Genomic DNA, 17,449 nt, shown 5'->3' with positions numbered 1-17,449 from the left:
ATCAACACATTATCTAGAAAGATGATCTAGAAATTGTCAGTACCTTGAAATCCGCATGCATCAATGGCAGATTTCTCGCCTTCGACGACAGTTTACATCATTGACTTTCGATCGAAGGATTCCGTGACATGTTTGACATCAACGCATTCATTCACATCTCATGGATTGTACTGGGTACTTTGAGAACCATTGACATCACTGGTGGTCTCTCTCACACTTGTTAACAGTTGACATCATTGACTGGTAATCAAGTGGTTTCTACCATGCTCGACATCAACTCATTTATTCGCATGGATAGAATCGTACTATTTCGGGAAAAAGAAATGAAGACCCTGGATCTAGTTTCCACCATCCAGGTTGCGAGGAGTTTTGTATTCATTGTATAGTAGACTAATTATAAACAGATGGCTGCGTCCATGCTGTGTCTACATGAGTCTATGATTATGATGTACTGCGAAATCATTCCTATATCAGAGCAGTAGTTAGTTTGTTAGTTAGAGTTTTTGATCTGAGTATGGGAATGCCTACCTCAGCGATGATATGATCTCATACATGTATTTTGTGTTGAATACTTGCAGGTTCCAACCGGGCTCTCCACAAGATAATCCTTGAAATGATAAAGTACTTCACCCTTCCTAGATGATATGAAACCCTAATCTACTACAAGCTTCGCACTTTAGGGGGCAATCTGTTACACTAAAATTTGTCACCATGACTATCTGCAGTTAGTATGGCTCCATCAACTGTCATACTATCCTCCTTGGCAAGTCTTACACCTCTGCTCCTCATGTCAAACTCCAAGAAAGAGAGAAAGTCCTTAAAAAGTCAATTAACTCTGGTTACGCAGTTTCTCTTAGCCTTACCTGCGTGTACGCACCTCTAGTTCATAAAACCTGCATACTTGTACACTCTGTCTATAAAGGGGTGGGTGCGTACTCCTGTAAAGGTCAAAAGGCGCAAGTTTCACTTCAAAAAAGTTACTTGTGGTCAATTCTAGAGCATTCTAGAAGATGGTTTGACGTGGATTGAGTGCCTCCAGATGGTTCATGCATCCCAATGAAAGAGGAACTTATCCCATGAAGAGGGGAGCTATCCCATTGAAAGAGGGGCTTATCCCATTCATGGTGGACCTGATTAACTTCCTCCAAAGCACTATAAATACAGGCATTGGGCCAGAGGGAGAGGAGGTTGAAATCTGAACATTCCTAAGGGTAGATGCTGCTGAAATTAGGACTCCCTTATAGAGCTTGAGAGGAGAGATTCTAATGCTTTCCTAGCTTCATTTGGAAGTGGGTGAGCTGATCAAAGTAAAGGAGAACTCTTGCTGGACCCTGGGAGGGACCTGCACAACACCAAGGCACTGGTTGTAATGGTTTCTTTTGTTTCCAATTAATACAATTAAGCTCATTTTCTCAACAAATTGTTTTATATAATTTGTTTCATATACTCCTTGGTCTTTATGATGAATATGTTTTATTATATGAGTTATTCAGGTAGAGAATTAGTTTTCTTAAGTGAAATAGAGAAAATGTTAATCATTGAAACCATTCCATTTGTAGATAGAATGAAACCTATGATGAAATAAAAAAGGCTAGGATCATGAGTTAAAGGGGCCACAATCAATTGTTCAAATGATCCTTAAATAGTCATGGATATTCCACCAAAACTCACCACAAATATAATAAAAAATACTTTAAAATCCAATATTTACATTATCAGAGTTTTATTTCTCTTAATATTTTTTTTAGATATGTAGATTATTTTTAATACCATATGCATGTGAATTAAAATTATATATAAAATAGAGAACAATGAAATAAAATCTAAAACATGCATTTGACACAAAATATGACCTACGAAACCCTTTCGGGAGAAAAACCCAGCTGGAAGGTGAGACTGCTCTGCTCTCTTTCGATGAATAGAAAATGTTTACAAGTATAAATAAGTATGGCATGTGCAATGAGGGCTATACAATGCAAAAATCCTCTCTGTGTGTTCTATCTCTTTCCCCTCTCGGCTAATTTTTCTCAGCTATGGAACAAATGCACTCAAAAGAATGGAACCCATTTTTCTTCTTAGTGGCCCAGTTATAACACAACCCAATAGCCTACTAGTGGTTAGCTTTGACAACTTCAATTCTTAACCAGAGTTATAATATGAAATTGTCTAGATTATTCTTCATCAAAATCAAGTGCCTATCTCTTTTTCTGTGAATTGGTGGTATCCTCTCTAATTATGGTGGTAAAAACAAGAAGGCCAACTTCTGAGTGGCATAACCTTCACATACAGACTTTGATTGAGGTGATTATTTCATCATTGGAAAGAGACATATGTGTATAATAGGAAAACAAGGTACATCACTAGATAAAGTAAATTTTAACTACCAGAAAATGTTGTTTTATGCCTCAAAGTGCTCACAAAAATGTTTGATACCCCAATTTCCCAAACTGGATCTTGTTGGAAAAAATGGTCTTGAGAGTTGATTCCTCCACTTTTTCCACTTTGAAAGAATTGATATGGATGAAAAAAAAATGATCCAATATGGATCACATCTCCAAATTTTTGGAGGATTTGTATCCCCAAAGGATTCTATTTAATGAGTTGATGATATTTTTCCTCCACCTTCTCTCTGGTGTACCATTTAAATTTACCTGGAATTTGTCCTTTCAACCCAATATGGCAAAGTTAATGTTGCCCCTATCTTGTAGATTTTGACCTTTTCTACAAAATTGTATCTTCTGTCAAAATCTACCTTAGTATCTAGTTCCAAATCCTCCATAGAAGGTAAGACTTGTTCCTCTTCCCAATATAACATGGAAGGTCTATCGAGTTTCAAATTCTCTAAATCCACAACTAATGAAATGTGCATATATAGTGGTAAACTAAGTTGATAGGCATTATCACCCACCTTTTCTTGTATCCTGAAGGTACGACACCTTAGAGCCATACTTTTATTACCATAAACCTATAGCCTCTCCTTTTTCAACTATAGAATACACTATCTCCCACCATGAACAATTTCTCCATTCTATGTTGATCATGTCTAGCCTTATATTTCTCCTATGACTTTTGTAGTGTCTCTTCTACCTATATATGGATTTTCCTGATCTTCTCTATAATTTTTTCATCTGTAAAGGCATCTCTTTTAATATCTTTCATCACTCCTTTTTGGCCAAATGTAATTTCCAAAGGTGAAGGAAGCAAATATCCAAAACATGTTTCAAATCAATACTTTCTTGTAGAAGTGTGGATTGTTCTGTTGTAAGAATATTATATATATACCATACCTTCATCCTAAGTCTTCAAATTCTTCTACTTATATCCCATCAAAATTTGTACCAAATTCTTGTTGACTACTTTTGTCTACCCATCTATCTATGGATGGAAGTTTGTAGATCTCTTCATCTTTGTCTCCATATTATCCTACAATGTAGTCCAAAATGCAGTAATAAATCTTGTATCCCTATCTGAAATGATGCTCCTTAGTATCTGTAACCACCCCTTCCATGTTTAATAGATTTTATATGCTCTTCAAGGTCAACATGACCTGAGTGTTACTATGATATGGCTCGTACTTTAAGTTCCATTTATGGAAGTAGGGCAAACAAGCCGAACACTTTTTTATACCTTTCAGGAGCACTAGATCACCTAGAATTTAGTCCACAACTAATGATCAGATCCTTAGCTAGAACTTATCTTTCAAAAGCTTCCAATATCACCTGTATCTAACTGTGCATGTGGTTACAGGGTTTCAACCACACCGATAAGCCTACCTCCATGTAGTTATGACCGAAATTTCCCTTCCTTGTGTATGCTGTGGCGAGATCTATGCCAATTTTTCAAGCTAGATTCTAAACCACTATGAAAAATGACAGATGAATTTCCAAAAACATAACAATGAAGATAGTGATGCCAACCATTGAAAACTTAAGGAAGATATTGACCTAGACATGCCTAATACATGATAGAAATTTTGTCAAACATATGATAAACATAGAGGATATAGTTCATGAATGCATATCTGATCATAAAATTCTGAACTTCATTAGAGAATCATCAAGAAGGTCCATTTCCTTCTCAAGTAGTTTCAACAACACCTATTAAGCCATTAATTCATCAACCATTCAATAACTTATCAAATCATGAACAAGATACATAATAGGAGCACATCATATATCCATGCCTATAACCAACAGATAACCGAAATAGAAACCATAAAAGTTCATTCATAATATCACATAATAACTAATACATGTTCTCATTAATTAAAATAGAGGAAATAACTCATATTAACATATACAAAATCCAACCAAATTAGGGACTTCCACATTCCACCCAACCATAGATTGGGGTGAACCAAACCTCTCTTCCAACCAATCACCCCCATGCCATATTCCATGAATGTGGAATCTCGTGGGATAAACCAAGACACAACGAAATAAGGAATCTAGAGGTTAAACCATCTCCACCCTCAAGCTATCGTGATCTCACCTAAACTAGTCCTGAGATCATAAAACTAAAACAAGCTTGGATCCATCAGAATTCCTTCACCATACCGATAGTATTTTTCTTGTCTCTGCCGACCTATCATTGGATTGATGGAGAAAACCATCCCCAACCCCAACCCTTGGGATTTTCCTCATACCAACTCAACTAGATCCAAAACCTTCAGACTATCCAAAGCTCAAATAAGAATGAATCCCATCACAGCATGGCTATCCAATAAATGGAAAGGAAAGGTTGAAACCACTTTCAATCTAAGAAAACCCAATGCCAATGAAAAAAATGAACCAAATAATCAAATGCAAGTATCATTCATTCACACCCCAACAAGGAAATCACACATGCAACTTATTACCCACAAAATCTTCCTGATGTAGCTACTAATCTCACTTTCTCCTTACACACGCTTACTTTCCTTTACTTACCCTTTTCTTCATTTTCTTTCCTTTGCTTTCCTTTCCCTCTCCTCTTGGATCTCTCTCTCTCTTTCTAAAATTGGTCGAAGGCCAAAAACAAACCAAAAATTCATGAATTGCTTCTTTGATGCCTTTTTATCATTGATGTATCGTTTTTGTTCTTTTTCCTTCATTTTTCTCTAATTTTCCTTGCATGCATATTTGTGTCTCTTCACCTTCCTTTTCTCATATTTACCTTATTTATCATAACTAAATTCCAATTATTTCCTCTTTTCATTTGTCAATGTCTTTTCCAATTTCCATATCCATTAATAAACCAGAAGTGATGCCCACTATTATGTTTTCCCAACGTTCAACTTGGAATACATGTCTAATGAACGTGGTCTTATTATTTTTTCCCTTAATACCATTCATCACATGAACATTTAACCCGAGGTTGTTACAAACCCCTCCATCTTGGGGGAACACCTTGCTTAGCGTTCTATGACACCTATAACTAGTAAACCACCGAAAACAAAACATACTGGCTATGGATATTTATAACATATCTTGATGTAGTATCTAAAATGACATCCTATTGAAAGACAAAACAAACATACCACTTATTAGAGCTTTATAACATAACTCATTATGGTATTTACAACAACAACTAGACACTCACACACAGAGACACAAACATATACCAAAATCTCATTTGCTTCGACCAACAAATAATGAAGGATATAATTCTTGCATATGATCACCCATCTCACATGTAGCTTAATTGGGCCCAAATTGCTTCCACTGCACTTTAACTTTCTATGCTGCTCAGTTATGGAGCATGAGTTGTTTCCATTGCACAATGTATTATGGATATGGCTGGAACTCTCCCTTTGGTTCCACCTACACTACAAGCTAATCATTCACATGATCAACATCTTGCACATATCTCTTAAGAAATGAAACATGGAGAACATCATGGACTTTCATTGTCGTTGATAGTGCAAGTTTGTAGGATATTGGTCCAATCCTCTCAAATATCTCAAAAGGCCCATAATACTGAGGTGCTATCTTGGCACATGACCCAATCCTCAAGCAGATCTTATGGGGATTGATACAAAAGTACACATGCTCCCCAACTTGAAACTCATTGAATTCTCTATGCTTATATGAATAACTCCTCTATATGTCCCATGTTTTGTTTAAATTCCTCTTGATAACCTACATCTTCTGCTCCATCTCAACACACATATCTAATCCAATAAACACCCTATTCCCTGGATCACTTTAGCTGATAGGAGTATTACAACTCTGATCATAAAGAGCCTCAAATGGAATTATCCTCAAGGATTCTTGATACCCATTATTATATGAAAACTCTACCAGTGGAAGATACTTCTCCCACTTCGTTTGATGATGCATGACATACATCCTCAACATATTGTCAATAATCATGTTGACCCTCTCTATCTTTCCATCTTTCTGTGGAGGATAAGCCATACTAAAATTTAAATTTGTCCCCAATCATGTAAACAAATCATTCCAAAAATTGGAATTAAGATTTCCATCCTTTTCTGTTATGATATTCCTAGGAACTCCATGCAACCTCACTATCTCCTTGATGAAGATTTGAGCTACCTCACTAATTGAATTTGTAGACTTCACAAAGATAAAGTGAAATATCTTTCTCAACCTATAAAACACAACCATGATGGAATCACAATGCCTCAATGTCCTCAACAAACCTATAACTAATTCCATCAAATTTCCTCCCATTTCCATTCAGGAATCAAAATAGGTTGCAACAAACTAGCTGGGTGCTTACACTCATATTTTACCTGCTAATAGTCCAAACATTTAGCAACAAACTGAACCACCTATTTCTTCAAGTTTGACTAATGGTAGATATTATTAACAACTATCAAAGTCTTTTGATATCCCCAGTGGCTTGAATATGGCTTGACATGAAACTCCCTCAAGATAATCTTCTTCAACTCACTACTATATCACACATAAATCTAGTTCCTAAATTTGACCAAGCCATATGTCATGAGGTGATGCTCCTCATACATGTCACCTTCACCCTACTGCTGCAATATATGCTTTAGCTATAGGGACCTCTCATCATGTTTCCCTGCATGCAAGATATGCTCCTATAAATTTGTCCCATAAGATCTCACAATTGAGATGTGATTCACATGCACTCTCCTACTGAGACCATCTGCAACATGATTCACCTTGCACTTAATTTACCCGATTGTTATCAGGAAATATAGTGTCCACTCGGAGCTTCTAGTCCCACTAAGACTGGTAGCTATCTTAGAAACAAATAAAATAAAACTACTTTCACTTTCCTTTATGAGAAGTAGATAAGAGGGGAACAAAAGGCACCAACCTCAGTCTTGCGCTTGGTTCCTTTCTTGGTTCCTCTCCCTTCTGAAAGATCTTTGCCGCTTTTCCTTTGTCTACCTAGCTTCAAAGAGCACCCGTGGAATCAAAGCAGCATAATACTATTCAAGAACAGAGATTTGCAATCATAAACAATATAGGACCAGATATATATTGACCACACAAATGCATATATCATCAGACATACAAGAATGTGGAGGAAAACTTGAATAGCTTTATTAATATCAAGAATAACAAAGAGGATTACAGCCAATTGTTCTGACCCAGCATCATCCTCTCAATATGAAAGCCCTTCTTCACCTCATGAAAATCTTAGATCACCCAACACTATGATATTCCACCAAGAAACCAACAGCACTTCCTTACAAGATACAAAATTCCAGCCCCTTTGATCTCTGGGATGAGGGATCCATATATAGATGATTGCAGGGGGGTGAGTCAGCTTCTAGGATTTTGATTAGTGTCATCTCTTTGATAGTTCTTGATTCCACTTGGAGACTGATGATCTCTTACTCATACCTAGGCGAATTCAGAGAGGCAAGTGTCACAGGAGAAGTTTCTGGAAGATTCCATGACAATCCACCTTGCAAACTATCTCTGCCATTTGTCTACTCTCACCCATCACACCCTATAGAAGGGCTTTCCAGTATACATCGCACCCTTTTCACTGGGCAGGTGAGATGCATCGCACCCTCTACACTGGGTAGTCTATATGGTCCAGCTTTGACGCGTTCTGAGCAATTTTCTGTGGAGAAATTTTGGGAGATGATATAATCAGTTGACCTTGTTCCTTTAGGGTGTGAAGCAACACTTTTAGGGACTTAGGAGCCCTTGGGTTATGGACATGTATGATTGGGGTTGCAGTGCCCAAAAATGTCTATAATAGTTGCCCCCTAAAGCATGAGGTCGTTAATCTTTTGATGTCGGGTGAAATGCTTTATCATGAGGATCCGAAGTTTTTTCGAGCTAGTAGGCGACCTGTAATAAGATACAATACAATACATTATCTTCATAATATTTTTCATGATCTAGCTGAGGCGGGCATTCCCATGCTCAGATTTATAAATTCATTTTCATGTACATAAGACAGACAACCGTCTGTGTGATAGACTGATGAATCTAACAGATTCATCATCCTTTGATTTGGATGATCATCTGTGCAGAAATGATGTACATTTGATGTCTTTATTTTCCTGAATATATCGCATCCTGGATGGATGAAACTAGATCTGGGGTCTTCAAACTCGTCCAATCTTCACTCGGAGTACAATTCGATCCATGTGAAAGATGTTTTGGAGTCGAACATGGAAAGACATTGCCTGATTACTAGCCAATGATGACCCTCAAGGTACTATAGTACAATTCGCGTGGTGTGAAAAGGGACTTGGCGTCGAACACCACGCAAAATATTTCGGTCGAAGGCCATTGATGTAATCTTGTCGCCGGAAGTGAGAAACTTGCAATTGAGGCATGCAAGCTTCAAAGTACTGAAAGGGTTGTTCCTAAGTCGACTTCTTGGATAATGAGCTGATGTCGACAAGAAGTGACCCGTCGTAGGAGGGCCTTAATGAATCCTACATCTACGACACAGAACAGAGTAAATGACTTCGGAGATGAAAACGATCTGATGATACAGGGTTCAGGGTGGCGGTCATGAAAGAATGGAGCGTGAATGTATTGCAACGGATGAGACACAAGTGAATTCTCTGAGCGACTTCTCTTGAACATACTGGTGACACTGACATGGATTGGTAGCATTAACCCCAAATATGGATGGTGTGATGGACCAATGGTGATATGACTGATGAACGGAATAACCCAACCCGACTCAGATGTGGAGTGAAAGTGTCATGTTCAAGAGCGACTTGCTACCAATAAAGTTTCTTCAAGTTTTCTTCCCAATTTTTCCCTGGTCATTGCTGACCAGTACCTCTTTATTTCTGTCAAGATTGCGGAGGATAACATATGATTGTTGTATAATTTTCCCTTCATGAAAACCTGTCGCTATGTTTTAACGAGCCTAGCGACAGTGAAACTCGTTCTTGTCTATATGGACAAGTTTGTCGCTATTTGGTTTTAACGAGTTTAACGACAAAGATAACTGGATCCTTTTCAATTTTAGAGAGTCTAAAAGGGACGTAAAGGAAACTCCAATAATCCTTTTTCGTCATATAATCCCTTAGGTCTGAAAAAGTATAAAATAATACGAAAGGGATGAATTTTCAATAATTTTAATGAGCCAAACAAAACAAGCACTCAATCTTTTTGTGTAATAATCCCTCAGGTCCAAAAAGATGAAAATCTAAAGGAGGGATAACACTTATGGTCGCTTTAACGAGCTGGAGAGGCCAATCGCTCGGCAATCTTTTCATATTTTACAAGTCATATGAAGAGAGCTTAAAGGAGACTCGTATTTTGAGGAACGAGTGATAATTTCAGGTAGCAGCTAATTCCAGGTAAGGTTTGGAATTTTCCAATCATGACAGTGTCACAAGGATGGCTAATAGGATCACTCTTTGCAGTTGTTCCTCAAAAGGGTAAACAATCAAATGGAGGTGAATGATCGGCTAAAACAGAGTGGAGGTGATGGTAAGAACACGACCAAGGCTCAAAAGTTAATGATAATGCATTCACAATGGTTATTTATCGGGGATTGGTTCATTTTTTAATGAGCTTAAACTCTGGGGCAAACATTTGCTCATTGCTAAGGTTTAATTTTTAACGAGCTTGAACTTCACATAAAAAATGCTCGTGCCAGATGTATAATAAGGATGTCTCATCGATAGGTTCAAATTTTATGGAGCTTGCACCATTCAAAACTTTGCTCCGGATCCTTTCATTATGCAAGTTAGGAAGGACTAATCCAACGAGTTTAAAGGGTTGAGAAACTACAAAATAAGAAAATAAATGGTCGCTCTTTACTTTCAGGCAAAAAGGTTTGCATGCCCCCAGGCATAGCGAAGTAGAGTTTCCAAGTTACCATATGAAAAATCTTGCATTTGAAAGATTGATTCATCCACGTTGCAGACAAAACACTTCCTTGGCGACGTCTACCGAAATAGACAAAGGTGAGTGGCGCGGTCGCCTCCACTCACATAACCTTGACGAGGGAATCTTATTCCAGTCTAATCCCATTTTCCTAAATGGACGGGTGTGTCAGACTAGTCATATATCCTCCGCGAAAACCTACCCTATACCAAAGGTTTTGTTGCCGAAACAGACCAGGGTGCATGCCCCTTGGGTTTCAGTCATGTCCTCTTGAATCACTCGCGCTCTTTAGGTGGATGGACTGGAGATTGATGAGACATTCTTTGCATGAAAAGACCATTTAGGGATGGCATTTGACTATTAGCTATGTGTGAGCTAGGGAATGAAAGTTGGTCTACGAGCTGGACCCATGTGGAAAACACATTACCCTAAAGAGTGAGGAGATAATGGCTCCCATGCTATAAATATAGTCACACCTAAGCAATAGATTATAGTCTAGAGGTCCTTGGAGTACCATTACATTCATATAAACGGTTTTCCTTCTCAAAGTTATGGGAACATTGGGAAGGATCCCTAACGGTCGACTAGTTCCTTTGTCGAAGCCTGTCAGATTTCTCATCTCAGGCAGAAGTGATGGCGAACCAAGCACTTCCCAAGCAGTTGAGGAAAGGATACTCACAGAAGGCCCTTCATCTATGACGGTACTGACCATGATCATTTTGTAAGCTTGTACAATGATTCGGAATGGTACATTAGCTGGTAAACGGGGCCTGCCTAGTAGATTCCAATCAAAGGAAACGACTAGGTTGCTTGGAGGTGGGACTGAATAGATGGCTGGATATGACTCTGACGAACTTACTTCCTGCAGTAAAAGAACGGGCAAATTGCCCCCATGTTCATCGGAGTTTGTGTTTATGAAAAGAATTTGAACGGTGTCATTCTCATTCTCTTCAGTGATTGTATCATCTAAAGATGGACCTTCCGAAGACAAGACCAGGTCGACTGCCGCCTCAACCTTTTGACTTTCATCTAGTATGGACTCAGCGGGTTTATCTTCAATGGTAGATGCTTCGACTGACCACAATGGCGTGTCAGTCGGATTTTCAACTAGCGATAGACTCGGCCAGAGTTTCTTGTATCCAGGAGGAAGTCGTAACGGTGAAGCAGGACGGTTATCCAAAACTCTTTTAGCTTCGTCTAGGAAGGGACAATGGTGGATGATGTGATTGCCTTCACACAGTTTATAAGGAAATTTACATTTCCTTTTTTATCCAAATGCTTCGCTTTCACTAGTTGATGGTGTACTTTCACAATGATCTTCAGAGGTTGATGACACTGGACTGTGCAATTGAGGAGACCAGTCCCTTAAGATCCGAGGGATGAAAGGACAATCTCGATGATAGTGGTCTCCTTTGCAAATGACACATGGAGATTTAGGCTTGGACGGTGCAGTGTGTGGATTTTCACTAGACGATGCTTGGTTACCCCTTTTCGCCTTTAGCTCCTCCTTCTTCTTCTCTTTCTTCTCCTTCCCCTTCTTCTCCTTCTTAGTTACTTGATTTTTGGCTTTACCAGCTTCATCAAGCGAAGAGGAAGGAGGAGAGGGAGAATTGGACGAAGTAGAAGGTTGGGGGGTGACTTTAGCATCATCTAGTTGCTGACTCGATTGTTTAAGAATCATGGTGTTCTGAACGACGAAGGTCGAGAAGAGCCATATTGGCAAGCCAATCGTCAATCCTAGAGGTGACAATGTGGCCATATGAGGTGCACCAACATCTCCCCAAGAGGAGAAAGGACTAGGATTTCCTCCAAGGGGAAATCCTTGGTTGGTGAACTCCATTTTTCCCAACCTAAGACCAATGTGGGAAAGGTGATATTATTCAGATTAAAAGAAATTTTAGATGCTTTGACACAACTTGTTTTTTTCAATTTTTTAAGAGTCGAGAAAAAACAAAAGATGACTCTAGTCGCCTTCGATTTTTAATGAGCTTGAAGTGACAAGTGCTCAGATGGACCTTTTCCTTTAAGGAGTCTAAAAAGGAATGAAAGAGACTACTCTGGAAATCTAGACAGACGGATTACCAAACCAATCACAAAAATACAGAATAATTTTTACAGTACGACAGTCAATCTTCCCGAATGCTATGTTCAGTGCATTGTGATCGATAGGGCGGAAGACACAGCTTCCTATGGATAAAGGATATAGCCTATTGTGGTCTCCCAATATATACTCGATGGTACGTGGGAGAACAAGTCTGTACTGGCACTTGTCGTCTCAAAGAGGAGGAATCGCCCAACCAACAGTGAAAGCGATAGTTACCAGGCTTTACAACGCCAGAATACGGCTCTAGCCTAGACTTCTAGATGTTTTGCGTTAGGTTCCAAAGAATTTTTATGTTCATTGAATTTATTTTACAGTTGATCTTTCTTAAGAAATTTGCCTTTCAGGTTCACCACGTGATGTAGATGTACAATTCCTAAAATGCAATCTAAGATGATAAACAATCGTTTAATCTTCTTTTTGCAATGAAAATCCTAGCTACTAAAGAAAGAGAGATGATATTCTTTCAACATAGAGCAGAGAGCACACACTAGATGCACTGTCCTAAATCAAACCAACAAGTAGTCTAAATGAAAATGCACATGCATGTATTTGTTTTCAACTTTCTTAATGTCTGAATGAAAAGAAGAATGCTAAGTACAAATCTGAATTATCTTTTCAAAGCGACAGTACTAACAAATTTCTCTTCAAAAACGAAAGGAAGATAATGACGACACTTTGCTATTTTGAATTGAAAACTGCTTTGGAAACTTGAAAAACTACTAATTCAAATCAAATACAAGAGTAATTGTATAATCTACCATCAAGAACAATAGAATTCTTTTCTTTGACTGAAAATGACACTTTCAAATCAAAACATGACAGTTTGATTATGCTACTTCTTTGTAAAAGAGAACTGAAAATGGCGCAAAATACATAAAAACATTCACAGTTATTTGCATAATGGAGGTGGAATAATGGAAAGGAAGAGGGTTTCCACAGTGCTATATTGATCATAGACAACAAAACTCCTGAATAAAGATGAAGAGAGTGAACACAAAACCAAAATCTGAGAGTAAAAGAGATCTTGTCTGATCAGTGCACCTACAACATAGGGAAAGTGCAATGCATCCCACCTACTGCACACGGGAAGTGCGATGCATCAAGATTCCCAAGAGGAGAAAGTGTGATGGTCCAGGGATGAGACTTCAACTTGGTTCCGGGTCACAGTTTACAGGTCAGTTCAGGGATTTAAGCCGAGCAAGTGATGTTCAGTAAATATAAATCACAGGGTTTGATCTAATGAGGTTACTAGAGCCACCACTAGGGAAATTAGAAGGTTTGCAAATCGATTGTTTAGCTTATAAAAAAAACCTGGAGATAGACTAAAGCAACATTGATCTACTTTGCACTTGCATAGCAAATGCAATTTCGAAGGCTAGCTGGCTTGACTTCAGGCTCCATCCGTAAGTTTATAAAACAAACAAATATAGACAAGAAAACAATCTATTCATTCCCTAGCGGAGTCGCCTTTTTTTATCGAGAAATCTAGTGTCCACTCGGAGCTGTTAGTCCCACTAAGACTGGTAGCTATCTTAGAAACAAACAAAATAAAACTACTTTCACTTTCCTTTATGAGAAGTAGATAAGAGGGGAACAAAAGGCACCAACCTCAGTCTTGCGCTTGGTTCCTCTCCCTTCTGACAGATCTTTGACGATTTTCCTTTGTCTACCCAGCTTCAAATAGTACCTGTGGAATCAAGGTAGCATAATACTATTGAAGAACAAAGATCTACAATCATAAACTCTATAGGACCAGATATATATTGACCACACAAATGCATATATCATCAGACATACAAGAATGTGGAGGAAAAATTGAATAGCTTTATTAATATCAAGAATAGAAAAGAGGATTACAACCAATTGTTTTGACCCAACGTCATCCTCTCAGCATGAAAGCCCTTCTTCACCTCATGAAAAGCTTAGATCACCCAATACTATGATATTCCACCAAGAAACCAACAGCGCTTCCTTAAAAGATACAAAATTCCAGCCTCTTGGATATCTAGGATGAGGGATCCATATATAGATGATTGCAGGGGGGTGAGTCAGCTTTTGGGATTTTGATTAGTGTCCTCTCTCTGATATTTCTTGATTCCACTTGGAGATTGATGATTTCTTACTCATCCCTGGGCAAATTCAGAGAGGCAAGTGTCACAGGAGAAGTTTCTGGAAGATTCCATGACGATCCACCTTGAAAACTGTCTTTGCCATTTGTTTACTCTCACCCATCGTACCCTACAGAAGGGCTTTCCAGTATGCATCACACCCTTTTCACTGGGTAGGTGAGATGCATCGCACCCTCTGCACTGGGCAGTCTGTATGGTCCAGCTTTGACCAGTTCTGAGCAGTTTTCTGTGGAGAACTTCTGGGAGATGATATAATTAGCTGACCTTGTTCCTTTAGGGTGTGAATCAACACTTTTAGGGACTTAGGAGCCCTTAGTTTATGGACATGTATGATTGGGGTTGCAGTGCCCAAAAATGTCTATAACACCGATTCTCAAAATAAAACTCACTGAGAGTAGAAAACCGTCTAGCTTACCTGGCATTCAGATTAGGTTGGTCAAAAAAGTGCCTCAATCTACTATAATCACTCATCAAGATAAACCACTTGCCAAGGAGATAGTGTCTCCACATCTTTCAATGCATGAATGATACTTTCCAACTCAATATCATGAGTCACATAATTCTTCTCATGCTCATTCAAATTTATTGACTCATAGCATACCACCTGTCTTTCCTACATTAGGATTCCACCAAGTCCTTTCTTACAAGCATATGTATATACTTCTATCTCCTTAAATGGATCTGCAATCTTTAGAACCATAACATTTGTAAGCAAATGCTTCAACTACTCAAAACTAGTTGCACACTCCTCAATCCATTCAAATTTTTTTCCTTTTCTCTCCAAAGATGTAATACGATAACCAATCCTTGAGAAGTTCTTGATGAAACTACTGTAATAACCTACTAGTCCCATGAATGATCTCACCTCATATACATTCCTAGGAGTTGTTTACTCCATGATTTCTTTAATATTTTATGAGTCCACTGCTATCCCTTCCTTGGAAACTACATGTCCCAAGTAATGAACCTGAGAGTGAAAGGAAATATACTTGCTAAGCTTGGCATACAATTTCTACTCTCTCAAGAATATCAACACTGCTACTAGGTGTTTTTCATTCTCCTCCTCCTCATTCTTGGAGTATATCAATATATCATCAATGAAGACTATCACAAACATGTCTAGGTAAGGATGCAAGACATTGTTCATTAAACACATAAATGTGGCTAGAGCATTAATAAGACCAAAAGGAACCACCACAAACTCATAATTCCCATACCTATGTGAAATGAAGTCTTTTAGATGTCTTCTTATTTGATGTGCACTTGATGATATATTGATCTCATTCAATCATTGAAAACATTGTTTCTCCCTTTAGCTGGTCAAACAAGTTATCAATCCACAACAATGGCTGCTTGTACTTGATGGTCACCTTGTTCAACTTCCTGTAATCAATTCACAATATGAGAGTACCATCCTTATTATTTACAAACAATACTGGTGCACCCCAAGGTGATACACTTCGCCTTATGTATCCCTTGTCAAGAATTTCCTTAAGATGTAACTTATATTCCACCAACTTTGGAGTGCTCATCCTGTAAGGTTCCTTTGACATTAGTGCTTCTTTTGGTATGAACTCAATAGATAAATACACTTCTATATGAGGAGGAAACTCTAGGATATTTGCAAGAAACACGTCTTGAAATGGTTACAAAATAAGATACATCTTCAAGACTTCGTCATCATTAACATCCTTTCCCTTGTCATGAGAAACATGAGCTATAAAAAATGCACACCTCTTCTTGCAACTGTACTTAACTTGCATAGTTGTAACCATTCTCACTAATGTGGGCTTCCTCTTTCCCTAGAAAATTATCCTTTCCCTATAATCATCTAGGCACTCAATAGCCTTCTCATAACAAACTACCTTGGTATTGTGAGTAAACAATGAATCCATTCACAGAAGCATATGATAGGAACCCAAAGGAATCACATTTAGAAATGTAGGTATACCATTAAGATTAAATGCATAAGCTCTTACCCAATTTTGAACTCTTATCTTGGTCCCTATAGCCAACTACACCCACCAAGGTTTTGCATGCACTCCTTTACTCAAATGACACTGATGCACTAGTCCAGTATTAACGTAACTATAATTAGATCTAGGATCAATCAAAATGGAAACAAATTGATCACAAAGCTTACCTTCCATATCAGTAATGGATGCCTGATGATCTTCCTTCCTATTATCAAGTTTTGCATAAATATGAGGAATTCTCTAGACAACATCCTCAAATCTTTATGCCTCCTAAGCACTATAAATATGAGTTTTTCCACCCTGGTAAAATGGAAAATCCTTCTTGTGATGATATTTTCCTCAAATCCAACATTGTAATGGTCCCTATCGTTACCTTTATTCTACTTCTCTCTAAGTTGAAACCCATGTCCTTTTTGATCTATATTAAACTTCTTGTAAGGTGTCACATTTTATTTCTCACCTACATCATGTGATCTCCCACACTTCTTAGGAAACTTTCCTTTAGTCTTCTCATCCATTTCTAGTTGTGATTAAACTCAGGCTTGTACTTTGACTACTCATCACATTGCTTCAATTTCATTATGGATTTCTCCAATGACATAGGCGCGTCAAACTCAATCCAATCTCTGAATGTTACTGGAAAATCATTGATGACCCTTTAAATATTTTCTTTCTCATCCTTAAGATAAGGCACATACCTCAACAACTCCAAAAATATACTTGCATACTCATCATTTTCATAGAACCTATTTTCAAGTCATAGAACACTTTTGGCTTGTTGACGTAGTATCTCTGAGATAGGTACTTCTTCTTGAAGAGTATCTTCAACTCATCTGAAATCAACTCCTCTTCTCTAATGCATTTGAAATTGTTAATATCTTGCCACAAAATATCTACTTTTCCTTTGAGGTTGAAGATGGTTATCTTAATTTTCATGTTCTATGA

The sequence above is a fragment of the Pinus tabuliformis genome, chromosome 8 (assembly GCF_031772625.1).
Source record: "Pinus tabuliformis cultivar Carrire ecotype Pingquan chromosome 8, CPIR1, whole genome shotgun sequence".
NCBI lineage: Eukaryota > Viridiplantae > Streptophyta > Pinopsida > Pinales > Pinaceae > Pinus > Pinus tabuliformis.
This window is presented reverse-complemented; position numbering follows the sequence as displayed.